This window comes from Desmodus rotundus, chromosome 12 (genome assembly GCF_022682495.2).
Source record: "Desmodus rotundus isolate HL8 chromosome 12, HLdesRot8A.1, whole genome shotgun sequence".
Classification (NCBI taxonomy): Eukaryota; Metazoa; Chordata; class Mammalia; order Chiroptera; family Phyllostomidae; genus Desmodus; species Desmodus rotundus.
In genome coordinates this window covers 25743900-25763650 of record NC_071398.1, presented here as the reverse complement: position 1 = coordinate 25763650, position 19751 = coordinate 25743900, and positions in this window count along the sequence as shown.

Genomic DNA, 19751 nt, shown 5'->3' with positions numbered 1-19751 from the left:
TCAATGAATTGATGTTTTTTTCTCTTTCTTGCTCTCCCTTCCTTTCTCTTTAAAATCAATAAACATATCTTCAGGTGAGGATTTAAAAAAGAAAGAAACAGAAAGACCACATAAGCACACAAAATGGCCGATGAAACTTCTCTGAGAAATCTCCTTCCCTTTCCCTGAGAAGGTCATAAATATTTTTCCTCTTCACTGAATACCCTGCCCCCCCCATTAAGTGAACCTCAATTAAGAAAGCAAATTCCACTAAAGGGGTTCAGCTCTGTCTGTGGAGTAGCCCATTCTCTGTCTCTCTGCTTCACTACTAAACTCACTTTCACTTTAAACTCTAGCTGGCTTGAATTTGAATTATGTTCTGTGCAAAGCCAAGAACCCACAGTGGGTCACGGACTCTCAGGTCCCCAACTCCAAAACACCTACATCACTGCCACTTACTGACTAGGTTGTCCTGAGTGTGTGATATCACCTCCTTAGACCCACCATCCCCTTGAAACTGGAAAAGTCAGCATTTCTGCTGCCTGTCATTATGAGAACCAAAAGTGGAGACAAAGATTGAATCTTTATGGCTGCTTTATTCAGATGCTGGCCATCTGAGAAGATCATGGGGTTTGTACCCTCAAAAACCATCTTAACATCTCATCTCAAGCCAACCTTTTTATAAAGAGAAGAAAGGGGTAAGGAATTTGGAAAGGGGTTGATCAGATAAGAGTGAGAATCCAGCTGTGATTTTCCTAGTATTTCTTTATCTGCTGATCCAACAATTCTTTATCTGCATCACAGGTGTTCCCTCCCTGGAACACAGTGGCTCAGATACCATCTCAATTGATTGCTTGTAGACCCCCTAGGGCACAAAGGTTGAATTGCTTGTTGACCTGCTGGAGTCACTCAGGTCATTTATTCCAGTTCTTGGAATAACAGTTTTCCACATACATTAATCTCTTAAGCCTATCAACTACAACTAAAGCTAAAATCTTTAACTCTTGAGTTCCCCTATAACCCTCAGCTACAAAATAATAAAAATATCAAGGTAAATCACTTAGCACATTCTTCCTAAGACACCAGAAAGAGCTTAATAAATGCTGGCATTAATAATTTGTGTTTTTTAAACAAGACAGTGTGGGGGAGGAAAAATAAAATTTTCTCCCACCTTTCTAAGTTCTTTTGGCTAGACTATTAATCAAATTAACAGGAGAAAATAACCAAATTTATTACTCATATACACTTTTGGGTTCTGTAAGAATACGAGACCCCAGCACACATCAGGCAGTTGAGGCTTATATGCCATCTTGAGCTAAGGAGAAGGTGGAGGGCTAGGGAGTCCTTTGGGACTTCAAAGTGGGGGAAGGCAATTCACATGGGGATGGAAAAGCAAACACTTGGGAAATTAGTATTCAATGGGCCATCTTTAAAAGTGTGACACAGAGAGGACTTTGATCAAATGGACTAAATAGCAAGCTAGGATCCTTCCTTTCTATCACACCTAGTTCACATTAAACTATAGTAATCTATAAAAGCTCCCTTCTTTGAGCAGGTCCTCTAAATTCTTTTAGGCAAATTAAGGTGAAGGTTAAAAGTTTTTCCTGAGTCTTTTTTTTTATTTTATTTACTTATTTTTAGAGAGAGGCGAAGGGAGGGAGAAGGAGGAAGAGAAATATAGACAGGTTGCCTCTCACATGCCTCCAACTAGGGACCTGGCCTGCAACCCAGGCATGTGCCCTGACTGGGAATTGAACAAGCAACCTTTTGGTTCACAGGTCAGTACTCAATCCACTGAGACAAGCCAGAGCTTCCTGCATCTTTTGTTTCTTGAAAATTACAAGCTTAAAAGAATCAGTATCCCAAAAAGAATATTTTGGGGTAACAAACTCTTTCCCCTCACAAGAAGAACAAAAGGACTAAAATAAAGTACCCAATGGAATGCTGACTTGTCCCAAAATATGGATGAAGTTAGCAGCAAATGTTGAGGAGCAAGGAGGAGGAAGAGAGAGGAGGACTTCAGTTATGGATGATCTGGGGGAGGCAGGACTATGGAGGAGATGTACACAGCTTCCTATCATGTAAGAAGGTAGACAGTGCTTTGGCCAGGGAGTGGGGGAACCTGGCTCTGGTCTCACTCTGTTTATTCACTCTGTTGATTCACTCTGTCGTTTATTTACTCTGCACCAAATGCCTAGCCAAGGGCCTGGCACATGGTACGTACTTAATATTTTTTGAATGAATATAGGAAGAAGGTCTCTACTGAGTGCCTTCCAGGTAACAGGATCTTGCCAGACAGGAAATTCAACAGTGAGTAACATGGACCCAGTTCCTGAGCTTGGGGAGCTGAAGGAGGAGCTGCCACAAGAGCAGTAATTAGTGGGACTGGATGGTGGTGGAAAGGAAGGCTTTTACCACTTGGGAACACGAATGGAGTTTCAGAATTCCCGGGTGAGAACGGGCCCCTTCTGAGCCCCTATGTCCGCATTGCTTCGATTGAGGATTTCAGGGTTCTGGTCCACTTAAGAGCTGCTCTGAGTCTGAATGAAACTTCCTCCATATGACTGAGCTAAACTGTGTCTCATTTTTACTTATCATTTTGTCCTAGAGCTGTCCTTGAGGCTGTCCTCCTTTGGCCAGTGTCTCGTTCCTGTCAAGCTTTTTCTTAGTTTTTTAAGGAAATAGAACTAATTGGATCAACTCATTCTTGCTAATGATGCCAGCGAATCAATGTGCTGCTTCCTTCCTTTTTGAAGGCAACGTCTGAAGACAAGATATCTTACCCAAAAAAGAGAACCTTCCAAGCTGGGCAAAAAAATTAAAAATGCTGAGAATCCTAGAATGTACATTTTCTTAGAATCAGTGGTTCTTGAGTTTAGAAGGGAATTTGAAGAAGTAACTTCCCATCTATTGTAAAATGCAGCTTCTCTCTGTAACATCCCCACCAAGTGGTCATCTTACCTACTGCCGGTACACCTGACTTTCCAGTTCAGGATGGCTCGGTGGCTTAGGAAACTCCTCTGGAAAGAGCTTGACTGACATTTGTCCTTTCTTTCTCACTTGAAATCACACAGGCCACGTCTAGTCCCCATTTCTTTCAGATATTTGAAGATTGTTGGCATATTTTACCTTCTCTAGTCTGATAGTCCTAGATTCTCTGAATTGCCCCATATATACAGTAAACTATGGCTTATCTGGTGCTAAGTGACTGAAATGGTCACTTTTTAAGGTTCAAACATTTTAAAAATCATGTTGTTGCAGTAACTAAAATGTATGATATTATGGTTAGTGTAGCATGGTAATGGCATAATTCCCCAAGTAGAGGATGACTGTTTGTTGATGTCACAGTGACCCAAACTTCAAGATATGGACAGGGCAGTACAGGTCATAACAGATAATCTCAGGGATATCAAGATGATCTTTCTGGTAACACAAGTTTTGTTGTGGTTTTCAAGATTTGGGGCAATGACTAATGCTTTAAATGTTGAATCGTAACATGCAAATATTATATATGTCATTCTCTATTTCATACAGTGGGGGGAGGGGGAGGGGAACGAGGAGAAAACAACCAGAAGTTAAAGTTGGATCAAGTCATTGTATTATTGTCACTGAAATGTTGTGGGGTGTAAATGTCTAAACTCCACAATATCAGGGGGAGTCAGATTCCAAATAAGTAACATCTCATTTATTGTACAAAGGGTTTCAAAAATCCTTAGTGTGGATGAAAAAAGGTTCTAAAAAAAGTAACCTCACAGAGTGATCATAAATTCCTAACTGGGCAGGTCTTGGTGGGTAGTCACTTTCCAGGCATTTAACTAAAAACCTTTGTAGTTAAAGGTTTATCTTTGCCTTCAGCAAGCCCTGTCCATTGTTTCTGTGCATCTAGGCTAACGCACCTTTCAAATAAGAGAGCACATAATCTTGTTAACTATCCTGTAATCCAATCCTCACCATACTTTCTTCCAACTTTATGGAATCTTCCTTATGTTTTCTGATTTCCAAATTCATAAAAGAAACTGCAAACTTATTCTTGGGAGCACTTGAGATCTTACTTTACAACAATCGTCAGTTTGGGCTCAAAAAGTCTTATAAAAATTCTCCACAGGTTTGGATGTTTTTAAGTTGACATAGCACCCTGGCCCTTCTTAGAATGGGATTCAATTATATCTCCCCTGGAAAGGTTGGGCCAGATTGGGGCACAGTATTTTCAGTACAATAATATATTATATTATATATTTGTTTCCATCCCCTTCTCTTCTCAGAACTGACAACAGCAAGGGACGATAACCAAAACAAGAATGAAAAAGTCAAACACATACACACCCCTTTCTTTAAGTTCCATAAGTATGATTAAGCACAGATTACAGGGTAGTTCTCTTCCTGTCTAGGACATTTGTAATCTCAATTGAAAAGATTTACATATTCCTCTACAACTCTGATGGCTTTATGTAGAAATAGATAAATGATCTGAATATTCCCAAACCTTTGGCTTTCTGGGACTTCTCACTCATAAGGCTGGAGTCCAAATGCCTCACACAGAACTCTCCATTACCTCTGAGGATTTAGGGGGATTTACATTTCTCATATAGTATTTCCTGGTACCAGCAGGCCCAAAGAGGTCTGGCTCCTACCAGCAATTCAGTTCCCTTGGGCCCCCAGCAAGTCCCTTCAGACTGCTGCCAAGACTCTGAGCTCAGAACCTTTTCTTCACCCAACAGAGGGGTGAGTTGGGACAGGCTGCACTGTCCCACAGTATCCCGCAGCACCAGCGAGACAAGGCTCTTATACATAACAGACTTTTGCTAGAAGCTGGAAGGTGGGGGATGGCAACAAAGAGGGCTATACTAGAAGCACCCTGGGTAGTGTAGTTCAGCTGGTTGGAGTGTTGTCCTGTAGACTGAAGGGTTGTGGGTTCAGTTTCTGGTGAGGGCACATACCCAAGCTGCAGGTTTATTCCCCAGTCAGTGTGTGTATAAGAAGGCAACCAGTCAATGTTTCTCTATCTCTCTCTCTCCCCCACTCTCTCTCTCTCTGAAGAAGCACCAATGGCATGGATTGGCTGACCATCATTGGTCATTGAGACCCCTTGGCCCTGCCTGCCCCTGGAGAGCTTTCTCTGGATGACCCTCTCTCCTGGGATTCTGCAGTCTGCTTGTTTGCAAATGTTTTAAACCATGGGCCCTTCTGTGCAAATGAAATAATTAAGTGGAATAATAACTGGTGGAACAAAGGCAAGTTTATCTGTCCTGGTGGAAGCCGAGGCGAGGGTAGGTGACCATCAAGTTGGGCTTTTCCCTCATTACTGAGGCAGCCCCAAGGCAGCTGGATATTTGGCCATTGATTTATCTAAACTTGCAGTGAGGAACCTGAGGAGCAAACAGGGTGAGGCAAGATAGTACGAAGCTAGGGAAATTCCTTGACTAGTGGAATAAAGGAAACGGAGACAAAATAATTAAACAAGGCCAAACCGTGTGAGCAACTAACAACCAGCTAATGAATCAGCTAACAAGGTTTTATCTTCCCTAACCAAGGACACTTCAGAGCAAATGGTTTATATATTTCAGATTGTCTCAGGACAGAATGGCCTAGGTCTCAGTCCCTCTTCAATAACATTCTTTAAAAATAAAACTAACCAGAAAATAACCCCTGGCCCCACTATATGCACATTTTGATGACTCTGCATATTGAAGGACATACCTGAAAAGCCAATGAGTATTCCGTTAAGACCTCCCCTGTGATTCTAGCTGACCAAAGAAAGATAAAAAGCCTCACGACAAAGGACACACAGATTGCTCTCACTAGAGCATGACCATGCCTTGTATCTCTTCTGTCTTTTTCCTAAACACTAAGGGTCCCCATGAGACTTGCAACCAGGGGAGCAGTGGGCAGCAGCAGCTCCTCCTGGGCTAACCCCCTGGACCTCTCTCTGAGGCCCCCTTTTTCTCTGACTCTCCCAGGGAGCTCACTTCTTTTACTGTGACTTCTCTTTCTTAGAGAGCCAAAGCATCCCACCTAGGCTCTTTCCTGTTGCTTCTTGTACCTTAAGCCCTTCCTTTGTTTTACTATCCCCAGCTTTAATAAAGGTACTCTCAAAATCACCTGGACTTGTGTTGTGAAATCTCTCCTGCATGAAGTCAAGAATATACACACTACCAGCAAGCGTGAGGCAGACCTGCTCTGAGCCCAGACTCTGTCTGGCAACAAGGAGACAATGCTTAACCAGAATCATAAGGACAATGAGCACCAGAATTTGGTGTATGACCAGTGCTCTTGCCATGTGTGTGTGTGTGTGTCTGTCTATGGTAGTATGTGTGTATATGTGTACACATGTGCACATGTGTTTATGTGTGTAGTGTGTATGAATATGACGGTGTATGTGTGTGTCTGTGGGAATAAGTGGGTGTATATGCATGTGTATATGCATACATATGTATATGTAGGTGTAGTTATGTGTATGCACACATGACATTGTACATGAGGGTATTTGAGAGATTATACATGTATGTGTGAGGGGGTGTCTCTGTGTGTTACATGTGTGCATTGTGTCTGTGAAAGGCTGATGTGGGTTCCATTCTTGCTCCGTTACAGTTCTCAAGTCCTGCTGCCAAGCATCTCGTTGGGTTCTGTAGTCTGTAAACAGGAGACAAAATTAACAATACTTCTCTCATTGTGTTTTTAGGGAATCACATGAGCTCAGTGCTTGGTGGTCAAGTATTTAGTACAGAGTTTTCATCAATAATTGTTGACTTCAGGAACCTCAACCTTACTTGTGAGTCAGAAGACCACCCTGACCTACTTTTTCTTTACCTGTCCTACTTCCTTTCTGTCAGTGGAGACCATACACAAGCTGACTTATGTCATAAGGCTTATGAGCTACTGATGACCATAAATACAAGAATGAAGCAATGTGGATGGGGTGGGGTGATCTAAAATTAAGCAGTAGCAGATTTGCCTAATAATTGGCTTGTAGTACACTTCATGTTATCATTTACTAAGTGTCCGTTCAGTGCCAATAATTGGAGGCCCAGACCCCTCCGTGCCCTGAGAGACTCAAGTGTTAATGAGAAACTGTACTCATGAATCCACTGTCCTCGCCTCCCGCACATTGTATATCAGAACAATAGTATTAGTAAAGGGACAGCTTGAAAGATCACCGAGTTCTATTTTGTTTTATCCACTTGGATACTTACAAGGGTTCTCCTCCTATATTGCTCTATTTTCACAAACCCATTAAGAAATCAACGTGTATAAAAATATTTCTGCCCATGTGTAGAAGGAAGTCTGTTCCATGACAGACCACATGACCGCTGCCTGAGTGCTGCCAGACCTGCCAGCTAGGTCCTGGTCAGGACAGCCAGTGTTTCCCCCAAGTCCCCTCAGAGGTCGTCTGACTGACCTCTCCCCTACGTGTCCCTCCACAGCAGCTGGTTTATGCTGGCTCGTGGAACGGGTCACTACCTTGCCCCAGGCAAGCACGACAGGCATTTTCCCCTTGTCTTGGTGGGTCATGCCCCAGTACCCCCATGTATCCTGCCATGTCCTATATATTTAACCCCTTCATCCCTGCTGCATGGTATGGAGGTTATCCATGGTGTCTTGCAACCACCCAGGATGCCCTCTATGTGTAAGTTTCCTTAATACACTCTTAATGTAATGATAGAGTTGTCAGCTTTTTCTTCTGATCTCTCAGCCCTGGGAAATTTTCCCAACACCATACATCCAAATATTTGTTTCTCTTCTTAACCACTCTCTTAAATGTATTAAAATTAGTCTACATCCCCTGTCTCCACTTCATTTCCTCACTCTTGGGAAGGACCAGAGCCTGGCAATTCTGCCCTGAATAGAGGTGAATGATGGCACAGATGCTCTGCTCTCTGGGCTGAATGTTTGCCAGCTCCTCCCTGGAGAAGAAGGGAGGTTATCCATCTCTTTCCATGTTGGTCAACCAAGCCAGAACAACTACCCCATCGAGGCCGCACTAACAACAGGCCCACTGGAAGCAATTCCTAGATGTGGTATAGAAATAGCACCCACTTCACACTGCTCCATGACGCAATGACGGTCATCAGTAAGGACAAGGCACCGAGTTTTCATAAGATTAAATTCATTTAACTTGAAGGATTGTCTTCAGAGATTATAGCTTTCCTCTCTTTCTGGAATTAAAATATCTTTTCATGTGTAAAATAGTGGTAATAGAATATCACAGTGAGTTGTATCTGTTTTGATGCCCTAACTTTGCAAAATGAAAACCACAATGAGATATCACCTCACACCTGTCAAAATGGCTACCATCAATAAATCAGCAAATAACAAGTGTTGGCGAGAATGTGGATAAAAGGGAACCTTCACACACTGTTGGTGGGAATGCAGACCAGTGCAGCTACTATGGAAAACAGTATGGAATTTCCTCAAAAAGTTAAAAATTGAACTGCCTTTGACTCATGGGTCCCACTTCTGGGAATATACCTGAAGAATCCCAAAACACCAATTCAAAAGAATATCTGCTGTTTTCATAGCAGCATTATTTGCAACAGCCAAGATCTGGGAATAGCCCAAGTGCCCATCAGTAGATGAGTGGATAAAAAAACTGTGTTACATTTACACAATGGAATGAATGCTATGCAGCAGTAAAAAGAACTCCCCTTTTGTAATAGTATGAATGGACCTGGAGATTATTATGCTAAATGAAATGACAGTCAGAGAAAGACAAATACCGTATGGTCTCACTTATATGTGGAATCTAATGAACAAAATAAACGGACAAACAAAATAGAAACAGAGGCCTGGATACACAGAACACACTGACAGCTGTCAGAAGGCATGGAGGTGGGGGGTGGGGGAAGACTGGATGAAAGAAGCTGAAGGAATTAGCCAAAGAACATATACGCACAACCCACAGACACAGACAACAGTGTGGTTGATGGCCAGAGGGTAAGGGGGCAGGGGCTGGGTGGAGATGGGCAAAAGAAGGGAACAGGGCGGGGAAAAGTTGGCTTATATATCTGCCCAAATTTTGATCTGAAATCTTACACGTGTTCAAGATTCAAAAACATGGGAGCACCACTAACAGACCCTGGATAGAAATCTAACTCTGCTACTTGACTGTGTGAACTTCCTTCTCTGCTTGGAGCCATAGTCTTCTTGAGACAGGTTAGTAAGACAGGGCAAGTGGAATAGGGAAACTGAGCTAGACAGTAAAATGGCCAAGCAGTTCACAGCCATCTGGTAAATTGCGAAATCCTATCTTCCCTAACAGAAGACACTTAAGAGTAAATGGTTTACACTTCTCCCCCACAACCAGAATATAAATAGCTTAAGTCACCCTATTCAAGGAGATAGATAACAGAAATCCAGGTAGTGCCATTTGTGCCAACCACACCCAAGGGCAGATGCCGTTAAGGGAATAAATCTCATTTTGGTGCCTCAGCATAAAGCTGATGAATATTCTATGGACATCCTTCCCTAAGACCTTCCCTAAAATCCCCACCTTTAGAAAACAGGTAAGAACCCTTTGGACAAAGACCCAGCTCTGGAGCACCCCCATGCCTTTCTTCCTTCTCAGGCATGCGTTTTTACTTTTCTTTCGTAAACTCTAAGGGTCCCCAAGAGACTTGCAACCAGGAGAGCAACAGGCAGCAGCAGCAGCTTATCCCAGACTAACCCTCTGAACCTGTCTCCAAGGCCCCTTTTCCTCTGACTTTTCAGGCAGCTACTAACAGCCCCACCATGGCTCACTTCTTTCCTATAACATTTCCAGAGAGTCAAGGCAGAGCACCACCTGGGCTCTCCTGTTGCTTCTTCTACTCTAAGCCCTTCCTTTGTTTCATTGTCCCCAGCTTTAATAAATGTAATAAATGTCCCAAAATCACCTGGACTCATGTTGCAAGATCTCTACTGGGCAAAGTCAAGAACCCACAGACTACTGGCCAGCCCAAGGCAGACCCGCTTTTGGCCCAGTTCCTTTAACATGACATTCTCACCAATAGTGGATAATAATTTATTCCTCATATTTGTTATCACGATATCTATGTAAATACTAGCATAGCAGAGTTTTCTATGGCAGTCATTACTAAAAAAATCTTTTTTTGTCTCAATGAAAACTCCTTCAATGTAATTCTTTCGGTTTCTTTGCCTTCTTCTTGGAACTTATGAATTGAGGTTAGGAACTAAAGGCAACCAATGCACAGTGTGCACTTCTCTCCTCAGGTCTCGGCTCCCGGGCTGAAGGTTCACAGAAGGAAACACACTTGCATCTGTATTTCCAGAAGGGAGATTAAATCTGGGATTAGTCTATTACAAAGGAGACATTTCAAAATTGGGAGCACAGCTGAATACCAAAAGTAAATTACACTGTAAGCCAGATGTTCAGGGAACTTCTTTTCCATTTTTTTTGTTTTGCCTGAAGGAAAAGTTTTAGTTCATAAAGACAACAATGAGCAGAAATTGCTATCACAAAATTGTTCATCATTATTTAAAATGAGCCCATCTGAAAATAATCAAAGATGTGCACAATGATTTACAGAGAAAGTTGTTCATTTCAGTGTTATTTATCATATGTAAAACATAGAAACATTCTAAATGGCTTACCACAAAAGATTTGTTATATAAATTACAGTACTTTCATTTGATATACTGCCACACAAACATGAAAAAATTACATTGTTGAAGAATATTTAATGACTTGAAAAAGTATTTGCAATATTTTCTGAGCAAGGAGAGCAGGTTAAAAAATAGGTTATATAGTATGATAATATTTTATGTCATTATAACTCAGATATAAGCTGGAACTTCCTAAAACTTTGGGATTCAGATAAAATTGGCACAAATTTCCAGTCCCATGGCCTGGGAACATTAAAGCCCTGACAAGATTTCTCCAATATCATAGGTACCTACCTCTCAGTTTCTTCTGCCTCTTGTCAGTCAGCATTTCTGTTCTCCACTTTGAACTCAGTGTGAAATTCAACCTCTCTTTTCTATTTGCAAAACAAACGTTATAACAGTATATCAACTTTGTCAAAGTTCCTCTTACCTTTTGTGGTTTGGAGGTTGGGATAGAAGAGATGGAGTGGGTGGAAGACACATTTATACCACTGTAGTGGGGTGAATAGTGACCCCAAAAAAACATGTCCATGTCCTAACCCCGTGAACCTATGAATGTGACCGTATTTGGGGGGAAAAGAGAGTATTTTGCAGATGTAATTGAAAATCTCTAAATAAGATCATCCTGGATTAGAATGGACCCTAAATCCAATGACAGGTACCCTTGTAAGAGATAAAAGAGAAGAAGATGGAGGGAAACAGAAGGATACAGTCATGTGAAAAGGGAGGCGGAAATTGGAGTTAAGACGACACAGCCAAGGGACACCTGGAGCCACCAGCAGCTGGAAGAGGGAAAAAGGATCCTCCCCTAGAACTTTCAGAAGGTGCATGGCCTCGCCACACCCTAACTTCAGACTTCTGGCCTCCGCACCTGTGAGAGAACAAGTTTCTGCTGCTTAAGCCACCGAGTTTGTGGTATTTTTGTTATGGCAGCCCCGTGACACTAATTCAGTCATTAAAGTGCATATAAGGATAAAAGACACTCTATTTACTAACAAGATCCTTTATTTCCTCCCACTACGACCACTGTGGAGCTTTGCCAACATTAACGATGCTTCCTTGAGCTTCTCTCTCTCTCTTTAACCCCCTCCTCTTTCTCCTTCCATTGTTGTCTTGTGGACTCTAACTTTTCTTCCCTCTATCCTACAGAGTTATCAGCTCACAGCTCACTCTAACTCCTGTTCCCCAGCTTACATGTTCCAAATTTACTCCACCCAAGCCTTCCCCATCTCAGTGAGGGCAATTTCATCCCCATTAAAGCACAGCATACAAACATTGAACTCCCCTTGAGGGCTCTACTTTCAGAATATATTCACTACTGCATCACTCCACTGCTAGTAACCGGGTCCAAGCTACCATCACCTCCTACCTGGATGGCAGCAACAGCCTCCTAATAGGTCCCTCTAGTTCTACCCTTGTCTTCCTACTATCCACTCTCAACCTAGCACCAGAGAAATCCTTTTATAAACTTAGTCTTATCACATTACGCATTTGCTAAAAACCAGGCAAAGGCTCCCCATCTTACCCAGAGTAAAAGCCAAAGTCTTTAAATGCTTCCAAGCCTGGATGATCTGGCCCCTGTAGCTCTTAGACCACATCTCAGACTCCTATCATCTCATTCACTCCATTCTAGTCACAAGGGCCCTCTAACCACTCTTCAAACACATGGGGCACACGCCTGCTCTAGTTTTTCCCTCTGTATGGAATACTCTTTCCACTTTCCCAATTCCATGGCCTCCTATATTTCCTTACTCAAAGGTCTCCTGCTCAAGGCACCCTGCCCCCATTCTTTCCCCTTTAATGTGCTCCAAATTTTCCCATAAAAATAATCTAAGTAACAACATCATGGCACCAAAAAGAAACTCCACAATCAATCAATCAATCAATCAAATAATCTACCGACCAAAAATGAACTAGTTGTCATAAAGGTGCTATGACACCTTTATGTCATAAAGGTGTCATAAAGGTGCTATTATATTTATGTAAACTGAAATATGAAGTCATATTTTTCTAACAGCTGATCATTAAGTATAATTTGAAGCATATAACTCAAAACAAATTCAAATCCTTTGATCTGGTTGATTGATTTGACAATGTGGACTGGCTTGATCAATTATATGATGAATATTTTCCATAAGTTGAATGAGGTAATCCTTCAGTTATGAGGTTCCTTGAAAATATATTTAAGCCCTGGCTGGTGTTGCTCAGTGGATTGAGAGTAGGCCTGTGAACCAAAGGGTCACCGGTTCAACTCCCAGTCAGGGCACATGCTTGGGTTGTGGGCGAGGTCCCCAGTTGGGGGCACAAGAGAGACAACCACACAATGATGTTTCTCTCCTTCTCTTTCTCCTTCCCTTCCCCTCTCTCTAAAAATAAATAAATAAAACTTTTTTTTAAGATTCACAAGTATCATTTTATTTTTATTTATTTTTTATTTTTTAATATATCTTATTGATTATGCTATTACAGTTGTCCCATTTCCCCCCTTCACTCAACTCCATCCTGCACACCCCCTCCCTCTCACATTCCCCCACTATAGTTCATGTCCATGGGTCATACATATAAGTTCTTTGGCTTCTACATTTCCTATACTATTCTTACCCTCACCTGTCTATTTTCTACCTACCATTTATGCTACTTATTCTCTGTACCTTTCCCCCCTCTCTCCCCCTCCCACTCCCCTGCTGATAACCCTCCATGTCCATTTCTTTGGTTCTATTCCTGTTCTAGTTGTTTGCTTAGTTTGCTTTTGTTTTTGTTTTAGCTGTGGTTGTTAATAACTGTGAGTTTGCTCTCATTTTTACTGTTCATATTTTTTATCTTCTTTTCATTTGGTAAGTCCCTTTAACATTTCATATAATAAGGGCTTGGTGATGACAAACTCCTTGAACTTGACCTTATCTGAGAAGCACTTTATCTGCCCTTCCATTCTAAATGAAAGCTTTGCTGGATACAGTAATCTTGGATGTAGGTCCTTGCCTTTCATGACTTGGAATACTTCTTGCCAGCCCCTTCTTGCCTGTAAGGTCTCTTTGGAGAAATCAGCTGACAGTCTTGTGGGAACTCCTTTGTAGGTGACTGTCTCCTTTTCTCTTGCTGCTTCTAAGATTCTCTCCTTATCTTTAATCTTGGGGAATGTAATTTTGATGTGCCTTGGTGTGTTCCTCCTTGGGTCCAGCTTCTTTGGGACTCTCTGAGCTTCCTGGACTTCCTGGAAGTCTATTGCCTTTGCCAGATTGGGGAAGTTCTCCTTCATTATTTGTTCAGATAAGTTTTCAATTTTTGTTCTTCGTCTTATCCTTCTGGTACTCCTATAATTCAGATGTTGGAACATTTAAAGATGTCCTGGAGGTTCCTAGGCCTCTCCTCATTTTTTTGAATTCTTATTTCTTCATTCTTTCTAGTTGGATTTTTCTTTCTTCCTTCTGGTTTACACCATTGATTTGAGTTCCAGTTTTCTTCCCATCACTATTGGTTCCCTGTACATTTTCCTTTGTTTCTCTTCGCATAGCCTTCATTTTTTCATGTAATTTGTGACCAAATTCAACCAATTCTGTGACCTTCCTGGTGACCAGTGTTTTGAGCTGTGCATCTGATAGGTTGGCTATCTCATCATTGCTTAGTTGTATTTTTTCTGGAGCTTTGATCTGTTCTTTCATTTGGGCCATTTTTTTAATCTTGGTGAGCCTGTTATGTAAAGGGGTAGAGCCTTAGGTATTCACCAGGGCCAGTAATGCTGGTCTCTGCGTCCTAAGGCTGTATGTGGGGGAGGGGTCCGATAGGGAGCAATGGTGCTTGCTCCACTCCCTGCCGGTTTTCAGTCACTCCCTCCACTACCCAAAAGCAAATTGGGCCCTTCTGGTGCTGCTTCTCGAGTGGGTGGGTTTGTGTGCGTTCTTGGACCCAGTGGCTCTCTCCAACGAACTCTCCTGTGAGGCTGGGAGCTTCTCCTGCCACCTCAACCCCCACAGGTTTTTCCAGCCAGAGGTTTTGAGGCTTTAGTTTCCCATGCTGGAACCATGGGTTGCTCAGTCTTTCTCTCTCCCCAGTTGTTCCTCCCAGCTTATCTGCACACAAATGTGGGACCACTGGGTCTGCCAGCTGCTGCCTCCCCTGCCCAGTCTGCCACTTTGCCATGGGTCCTCTCTTCCCTGGCTACCCATTTCTGCCCCTCCTACCAGTCTGGATGAATGTGTCCTCTTTAAGACACGATTGTCGATGTAATCTTTTTTCATAACAATGTTACTGAAATGTAATTAACATATGATACAATTAATCCACTTAAAGTATACAAATCAATAATTTGTAGATTCATTGTGCACTTCCACACAGTTCAATTTTCTGGCAGTTCTGGTTTTCGTCTTTAAATTTGTTGTTACCCTTCTTTTGGTTGTTTGAGGAAGCAAAGCATATCTACCTATGCCTGTATCTTGGCCGGAAGTCAGGAGAAAGGATTGTGCAGGATCCTGTCAGTAACAGAAAAATTTAAATACACAACCAGAGAAGAAAGGTTCTTTGCAAAAAGGAAAATCTAAATAAATGGTAAGTTTTAATTTGTTTTACATAACTAAATCCCTAATGAAACATCTGTGCAAGAATTGCATTTAATACCATCTTATGAATTCATAACATTCACAGCACGTCCTTTAGTTTTGTAGATCATTTGAATGGTATACACGTGCTTTTCTAGAAACATCACCTGGATGTTCTTTACAAACAGGATGGAGAAACTGAAGCGGCTTCATCTCTGGAGTGTGTACCACCTATTCATATTATTTTGCACTGCCATGATCACTGAGGGAGGGAATCACTTGGGTATACTGTGGGCTAGGTCAACACCCACTAAATATTTATGCATGTGTAATTAGAGTGACTAAAATAATCTTGGCATAAAATTAGAGGAGAGACTAAATGAAGTAATTTGATTATGAAAATTATTACAAGTTGACTCTTAATTCTCAATGTAGTTAATTGAAAACCACTTGTTATTCAAACCTAACTTTCTCTCCTGGCTTGTACTTTTTTCTCCTTTCCCTGAGAAAGAGGAAAGTGAGAGGATTCCCAGAGGGGAAAGTTGTCATACTGAGATAGTGGAGTGAGAGAATTATGCTTGTTTTTTTTTAAGGCAGCAGCTCCTAAACTTTTACCTCTATTCATTCTGCCACCTGTGACACACTTCTGTGGGCACGTCTGGGGTTGCTAGGCCATGCTGTCCCCTCCCCCTCCAACAACATTGAAATTACAATGACACGATCATTGGTGTAATCTTTTCTCATGACAATTTTATTGAGATATAATTAACATATGATACAATTAATCCACTTGAAGTATACAAAGCAATAATTGTTAGTATTCATGAGTCGTGCAACCATCACCACATTTCATCACTCCATTAGTAGTCACTTCCCACTTCACCCCAAAGCCCTGAGCCACTGGCAACCACCAATCTGTTTTCTGTGCTATGGATTTGCCTGATCAGGACATTTCATGGGAATGAAATCATGTAATATGTGGTTTTTGGTAACTGGCTTCTGAAATTGGCTAATAAAAATATGAGGGAGGGTCAAGTCAAGGAACATGTATAAAGGACCCAAGGACAAAGACAGTGAGGGGGAGGATTGAATGTGGGCGGTGGGGGGTGGGTAGGGCAGTGGGGAGTGATGAGGGGAAATGGGGACAATTGCAACTGAACAACAATAAAAAAATATATGAGCATATTGTTTTCTAATCTCATCCATTGTTGTAACATGTATTAGTGCCTCATTGGTTTTTATAGCTGATTAATAGCCAACTTGTATGGATATATCACAGTTTCTTTATCTGTTCATTCATTGATGGACATTTGGGCTGTTTTTTTCCTTGGAGCTATTATGAATAATGCTGCTGTGAACATTCTTATACAAGTATTGCACATGTAATCTTGAACTTGATCTCTAACAAGAGCAGCTAACATTGCCCAGGGGTTGTCTGGGGTAAACACAGGCATCGTCTTATTTCATCATTTCAGGAATCCTCTGTGCAAAGCTGGGATTCAAATCTTTATTGCTCCAACTCCAAAGTTTCTAATCTCCTTAAATCTAAAGATTAGAGAAGTAAGTCATTCATTACTTCGAGTTAACTGTGTACCACTATATAGATAACTAATGTCTGACATTAGTTAATACACCTCCTAGCTAATTATAGCACATCTTATTTGAAAACCAGTACCCCTAACAGTGTGGCTCCCTAGAGAAATTATCTACAGAGGCAGAAGGAGACCCCTCAAAGTGTATGAGGACAGTACTTCCAGATGCTGCAATCTGCCCTTACCACAGCAGAACTCTAAAGAAGCTTCCAGAAGCAGTCAAGTGAGTTATTCTGAGAAAGAGGGTATGTCAGAAAAAAAGTTGAATGTCGGATCCATATCATGCCTTTTCCTCCTGCAGACGTCTATCATTTTTTATTTTCACCCGAAGACATTCTCTATTTCATTGCTTTTAGAGAGAGAGGAAGGAAGAGAAAGAAACATTGATACAAGAGGAAAGCATCAATTGGTTGCCTCCTGTACATGTCTGGACCAGGGATCCCATGCACCTGGACCAGGGAACAAACCCACAACCTAGGTATGTGCTCAAACCAGGAATCAAACCCACGACCTTTTGGTTACAGGATGATACTCCAACCAACTGAGCCACACCAGCCAGGGTTAGACTTCTTCCATCTTGCTGTGTTCTACTGGGCAATCCCAACACATGGGCCAGGTGTTCTTCAGATTAACTAATCTGAGCAGTACACAGAATGGTGTCTCCTTTTTCCTCCCAGCACAGACATAGCCAGCACCTCTTCACCTCTCAGGCACATGGCACTTAACCCTGACTCTATGCTTTTACCTATTAGTTCTCCCACCAAAATGTCTGTTTCCTCCTTTCTCTTTGGGCAAATTTCTACACATTCCATAGGACTCATGTCACAGGCCACTTTCTCAATAGACACTTCAGGAATTGTGCCCAAGGAAATGACTGAGATAGGAGAGATACTACACAGCAACCTCAATATGAAGGGCCCTTAACAGGCAAAGCATTACAGGGTTTTAGTGTGTATCATATGCTGGTGCCCCACTGTCAGCCCCTTCCACCTGTCACATCGGTGCCTACCTGCCCAGCTTCCAAGTGCCAGCATCTGTATTGCTTTCCATTGCTCTGTCATGGGAAGACCAGAAGTGACAGGGAATAAATGCACCCATATACCAGTACCAAAACATACCCTCAACTCATCATCAAAGTGTGTTAGTGAGTAAATATGAGCTGCCTTGCCCTCCCCAGATGGGATAACTCTGAGAAAGCTGTTTACACCAGATTGCAGCATTTCCCCAGAAGTAGTAAGCTCCAGCCATCCTCTGAAGAGTTGGGTTCTTTTCTCTTCCCTGTCTCACTTCTTCACTCCCCTACTGATATTTCCTGAGATCACTTCCCAAATAAACTACTTGCACTTGACATCTTGCCTCAAGGTCTGCTTCTGGGAAATTTCAAAATAGAATGTAGTGGCGATCTCTTACACTCCAATCAATAGAATTCCTTGCAAAGCCTATTCTGAGTTTCATCACCCCCTCCTCAGAGGAGACACCCCACACAAGAAGGAAGTATTGATGGGGTTTGCTTTTCATGTCCTGAAGGGGGTTCAGAAAAAGCAGGTATGGAGCAGATGTCTTCCAGGGGACCTAGACATTGTGAGAATGAGCAATAGGGAGCAGGCAACAGAATAAACTCCTGGTGGATGATAAACATAACCAGTGTGGCTGTCATTCCTAGGACTGTCTTACCTCCCATTACGTTACCTCCCAAACTTGACATGATGCTTGGTACACAGCTGGTGCCCAGTACATGCTGACTATCATTTAATAAAGATATTCTTTTTGACTAGACAAGAAATGCAAAGAATATGGCTCATAAGCTGCATAAGAAAACGAATTCTCCTCTAGAGCCTCCAGAGGGAATCAGACCTGCCAACACCTAGACTATAGCCCAGTGAAATTTATTTCAGATAATATATCTGAATATATTACAGATATATTCAGTATCTTCTGCCTTTGAATACATCATTCTTTCTTGGCACATGTTGTTTTCACCTGTCTTGTATTGATATAAAGACCAAGCTGTTGTTAAAAAAAGCAAACCCTCAAATTATAGTGGTTTGATACAAAAACTTACACGTGATAAAAATTGTAAAGAACTAAATACACAAACATACACATGCATACACTTAAGTGAATACATGTAAAACAGAAAATCTGAATATGATCTGTGAATTGTATCAATGTCAATATCTTGACTGTGATGTTATACCATACTTTGGCAAAGTGGTACATGTGAATCTATAATTCTCTTAACAAACATTTAAAATAAAATGTTTGGTGACATAAGTAACAGTACAGGCAATCTAGATTGGTAAAACAGCTCTACTACACAAGGACACTCAGGGACCCAGGTTCCTTCTGTCTTGCTCCAGCATTCTCTAGGGTACTATTCTTATCTACAGTGTTGAAGCTGATTCACTGACAGCTGAGTTTTTACAGCAATTTTGTGTTGCAAAATTTGGACACACCATTTCCATTCACACTGTATTGGCAAAAAACTTAGCCATATGGGAACATCTAGCTTTAGGGTTTAAATGTAGTTTTTATTCTAGATGGTCATGTGCTAATAAAACACTGTTATTATGGAAGAAGGGAAAGACATATTTTCAGTAACAACTAGCAGTCTTCCACAAAGCAAACATTGGTTTTATTGCTTGGTTGGTATGTTCTTTGGTTATGTATCAAGAATCCCTTTTTGGGGGGAAACCATACCGGTCATGTTCTATAATAATCTTTCTTTATCCAGCGGTTGGGTGGAACTGGATCCCCTCTGTGGTAGGCTGAATATTGACCCCTCAAGACATTCACGTTGTAATCTCTGTAACCTCTGAATGTTACCTTCTGTGTCAAACAGGACTTTGATGGTATGATTAAATTAAGGATCTTGAGATAAGAAGATTATCCTGGATTATCTGAGTGGGCCCTAAATGTTACTACAAGTATCCTTATAAGAGGGAGGCAAAAGAAGATGAAACTGTAGAAGACAGAGAAGGCCATACAACAACAATGGAAGCAAAGAGATTTAAAGTTGTTATGTTATTGACTTTGAAGATGTTGAAAT